The sequence below is a fragment of the Lepidothrix coronata genome, unplaced genomic scaffold, assembly GCF_001604755.1.
Source record: "Lepidothrix coronata isolate B3197 unplaced genomic scaffold, Lepidothrix_coronata-1.0 Scaffold130, whole genome shotgun sequence".
NCBI lineage: Eukaryota > Metazoa > Chordata > Aves > Passeriformes > Pipridae > Lepidothrix > Lepidothrix coronata.
Genome location: NW_016690310.1, coordinates 1,231,511 through 1,236,912, shown reverse-complemented (window position 1 = coordinate 1,236,912; position 5,402 = coordinate 1,231,511).

Genomic DNA, 5,402 nt, shown 5'->3' with positions numbered 1-5,402 from the left:
AAAAGCAGAAAAAAAAATCTTTAAGCCCATCACAAGAGGTAATGGCTTTAAACTAAAAGCGGGTTGATTTAGATTAGATATGCAGAAGATGCTTTTTATGATAAGGGTGCTGAAACACTGGCACAGGTCTCCCAGAGAGGTGGTGGATGCCCCATCCCTGGAAACGCTCAAGGCCAGGTTGGACGGGGCTCTGAGCAACCTGATCTACTTGAAGATGTCCCTGCTTGTTGCAAGGGGTTGGACTAGATGACCTCTAAAGGTCCCTTCCAACCCAAACCATTCTATGATTCTATTACTTTTCCCTCTCAAAAACCCAAACAGACTGAAAATATTACATGCCAGGTACAGAGCAATTCACTGGAATCCTTTTTGAAGTGAAAATCTCGCCAGTGGCCAAAAGCTGGTGTTGTGTTTTTATTGGACTGGGAGCTCTCAATGGCTCCTTGCACCCTTTGAGATGAAATTTGAATCTGTTGCTGCCATTTAATCTCAGGTGCCTTGACTTTCCTGCACTAAACATGAAGCCCTTGTCAATAAAATACTATTTAAGCACTGGCCTAACTAGCCTGTGCTGTATCTAGATAATTCAGCCTAATGAGGGATTATTTTCTGTGTTTGTGGCTGACAACACCCAAAGACATTCTGGGATCATGCAGTGATAAAAACAGAACTATATCAAGCCGAGTACGGAGCTGTTAATTTTAAACAGAGGAGAAGAGAGAATGGATACTGCTCCACACCACCCAAAAGTCATAGAGGTTTGTGCTTGGGCCAGGAAATTAAAACAAAAACAGGCTTTCTGGCTTGGGACTGACATCTTCACTATGTCCACTGAGCTCTATAATCCTACCTGTATGTTAAAATGCAGAGGTGCAGCTGAAGCAATGGGCTAGCACGTGTGTGTGATTACAGCTTAATGTCCTCAGAGGATGCAGCTGGACTAAAACTGATTCTGTTCATAATATATAACTACAAAGGTCAGTCCAAACAAAAGATAAAGATCAAATCTCCAGCAAAACTAACAGTAGCTTCTTGCAGTTTCACCCCCAGGGAGCTGCTGGAAGAGGCAAGAATATCAGAGGAGTGACACACACACTCTCTTGCAGTCATCTGCTCGGTGTAAGGGAAGATACAGTCTTTCCTTGCTCCACCAAAGGCAGCTGAGCCCAGACCTGAGCCAATGGATTTAATAATAAATACCACATATTGTACAGAATATGCATATTAATATAATAATTTATTTTTTTTCCCAATTTCAGAATACAGGCCAGTTGTCCAACATCTCATGTAGGCATTATGGATGACTGACTTGCACACCAGTAACTAAATCAAGGCTTGGAGCCAAGTATGCTGCAGACTGTAGCATATTTACAGCCTTGGGGATGTAACAATGAACTATCCTTCTATGGAGCAGAAATGTCCACTGTGTTTGAAGAAGAAACATGGTCCCGTATAAACAAGTCTACATATGTTCCAGATGAAGGAAATAGAGAGTGGCAATGCAGTACATCCCATAATTCCAGCCAGCTGTCAGTCTAGCTAGGAAAACAACAGAACAAAAGCAAACCATTTTTTTCCTTGTGTATTCATGCACAGAAGACATTTTGTTATCATCCTTTGTTTCATTTCACAGTATCATCATTAAAATATGCACATTATTGAAGCCAAACCAAATACTTCAGTTATTCTCCATCCCCACATCCTCTTCACTGGTCTTTACAGGGCAGAGTTTGAAGGCTGCCTATCATTTCTAGCGGCACAGCTATTCACTTCTACAAAGAAACAAATAGACAGCTGCATGAGACATGGATTAAAAAACCCCAAACTTTGCAATACAATCCAAACAGCATTGTTGGGCCACCTCTTTGGATCAAGTACAGTGTTTTCAGACTTGTAGGAGCATTATGACATCCAGGTCTACTTAGAAGGGAATTGGATGGCCCACCGTACAGGCTGGGCAGCCCTATTAAAAATATGTTGGTTCCTTGAGGAGAACCTGGTTAATGAAACAGAAGAACTGCAACAGCCTAGGGAACACACATGATTTAATCTCACCTACGATCAGCTGTTACTAAGCAAAACTGCACTAAAAATAAAAAAGCACCATATAAGCTTAATTATTTCCCATGTTTTTGATTGATGTGACTACCTCCTTCAACCTACAAGACATTTTCTCTACTTTTTTTTTCCCCCTGCAGTTTCTACACAATCCTTCTCCACTTGTTATATCCAAGGCAATCCCACACTAGAATTTCAATGGTTTGGAGGAACTTGCAGGGTTCAGTCACACCAGGCAGACTGAGGTGGTCTATAACCCCGCTGCTGAAGGAATTACAAGTGTGAAAAGTAGAAAAGTATTTTAAAAGTATGAAATAAGAAAAATAGCATGAGTCTTGCTGTACCTTTGAAGCACAAAAATAGATGCTTGCAGGCTGTATTAGTTGAGAAGTCAGCTTGAGAAAAGAGCACCTTGCACATAACACAAATCCATTCTAGGACAGGCTGGACACAAAAGGAATGATTATGATATGCTGAAAGACAGGACCAGCTAGAACGCCCTTTGCCATCAAAGGGGAGAAGCAGCACTGCTACAGCATACTTGAGGTCATCCAACGGTGTGTACCCAAAATAGCTCAGGTGAATCACATCCTAAAAATGCTCATTTCTGTTCTTTAACTATAAAAGGAGCCTAAGACAATCAGTTCAGCTGTGTATGTCTGTGCTGCAAAGGTTTAAAGAAAGATGAATTCACTTCTCATTAAAAGCGATTCTGTCCAGAATCACAGAAAGTTCCTGAAGTTATGCAGTAGTGAGATATCTGAGGAAATTACTACCCTGAAACTGGAAATGGGGTCTGCTTTTTTGATTATAAAAGTAGCTATCCAACTTCTGTGTCCATGTTTAAAACAATTATCACAGTATTACTGTACTAAAAGTGCAATTACCAATACATAAGAAACCAGATCACTTGACTCTACTAAAGGAAAACTTTCACAGTGAAGTTACTATTTCCACTCTCACAAAATAAATAACAAACAGGAGCTTTAAAGGAGAAAACAAAACAACATTTTGGACAGCTATGGACTATTTCTTGAAGATAAACTCAGTTCTTAATGCAAAACTGTGCCCCTCACAGACTGATGAAGGGGTAAGAAGTGAGGAGCACCCAATCTGAAGCCCTAAGTTCTAGAGTGAGGTCAATGAACATGAAGAGAACACTGTTGCTGCTCATGCTGCATGTTTCAATCCAGTCTCCAGATTCCAAGCCTGGTAGCTCTCAGAATCATTAAATTTCCCAAGTACTAGCATAATTAAAAAATACTACTAGGAAGAAAAAAATACACTGACTTGATTGCACGTGCTTGGGTAATTTCCCAGCAACTCTGCTTCTCTCTAGTACTTTTTGGATGCTAGAGCATGTTCCTGTAATTCAAAAGTAAACAATTATTCAGGAAGGCTATTCAGGCAGAAGTCAAACTGGAAACATCCAAGAAGCACGCACTGGTCCATCAGTTAACCAGCAAACCCTCTGACTCATCAAAGGAGTCGCTGAGCCAAGACGCAGCACATGCTTTCGTTTTCATAAAATGCACTGGACTCGTCATGCTGCACCAGGGAAAAGCATCCGGCCTCTGCAGATCAAAAGCATTAACCTTGGAATGATGAACAGCCACCAGCAGCCTTCTGACAAGGCACTCAGCCTACAGGCTGATACCAAGTCAGACTTACTAACTCAGTTCAGCCCAGGGATCTGCTCAAATCTCTACCATGAGCAAGGACTTTTGCCTTCAAAGGGCCTGGCTCACCTTAAGCAGTCTGTTTGATGCTTTTCCAAACTCAGGGAGGAAGGAAAGGGTGGAAGAGGCTTTCATCCCCTCAAAACAATAGACTATGAACCAACCAGAGTATCTTCTATTTTACCAGAGTTAAAAATGATGTCTCACACAGACAAATAGAAAGCCCAGAGCTCTCATTTCAGTTTGGCTGAGCAGAGACAGAGCAGTGAGGATTTGGGGAGCCTCTGCCAAGTTCAGTCACATCATGCAAAGCCCTTACTCCCAGGAATTCTCAGGCAGCTGGCAGCAGAGCACACCAACACCAGGCAAGGAAATAGAGGTGAGATTTCTGTGACATGTCTTGCACAGGCTAAAAGCAATAAGCTCCTATTCCTATTTTGAGCTCTTCCAATCCCAGCTTGTTGTGGGCTGCCTGTAGAAATCACTGCCAACAGCCCAAAACAGCGTGAACCTCTCTCATGACAGATCACAATTTGGGAAAAGCCATGACAACATCTGGTCTGCAAAGGGCCAGAGAGGAAGCCTGGACTGCAACACAGGATTGAGGGTATCGGCATCAGGCATCAGAGACGCTGATTTTAAGTACAGATGAACTTTCATCTTGAGCAGAAATTGCCCATTCATTTAAAGCTGCTGTTTCCTTGGGGACGAGGAAAAACCAGACCCTGCCAGTTTTATCTCTGTTCATGAATCACACCCCAATCTTTCTAGTCTCCTTGACTACAGCTAAATAAAACAGGGGCAGGAATCATTTGCTGGCCGTTAAGTGCCTGAAATTACGTGCCGACCGCATTGCAGACGGGAAGTTTTATGGCAAGGAATATTGGGATGTGTGTTTCATACCCTGGATTGCGGCATAAAGGGCATAAAGGTGCCTGAGTTTTGAAAATGTGCTGAGGTAGTGCTAGAGGACAGTGCAGGATGAAGGGAGCCAAGGAAAAACAGTCCTTGGCATGTGTCGCTGCAGCACTTCAGGGGGATGAACTGCCCCAAGACCTGATTAACAGAGGGGATGGACATGGTAGTACCACGGCTGAGTTCACTTATTTAGCAGTATAAACACAGCCTGTGTGAGCACAAAACAACTGATCATCTCCCTCGAGTTGGACTTGATGATCTTTGTGAGTGCCTTCCAAATCATGATATTCTGTATTTACAAATCTGAAAACAAAAGCTGATGCACTCAAGGACTCAAACCCCCACAAACGAGATGGTGATGATCAGCACTGAAAACCTGGCTTCTATTCAACATCTTTCCCTCAAATTCCAAAGTTATTTTTGTTTACTGGGTTAAATAGTTCCCATTGTAGACACAGTCTCATGCAATGTTTCAGTTTAATTTCAGTTACAGGGTCTCATCAGCCACTTAAACACACACCAAGAACAGCCTCAAAAGTTTGAGGCAACAACCACCCCTCCCCACAAGAAATAATCATCTGAATCAGTTTTCATATCATTAAAGGGAAAAAATACTGACTGCATTTCCTCCCGTTCTGAAGCTGAGTAGTTTACTCCTATTTCAAATAAATCTAGAAGGAAAAACCACGTTTTTGCTGAACTCCTGGGTTTCAATGAACATTAACTGACAGAAAGAAGAAACCTACT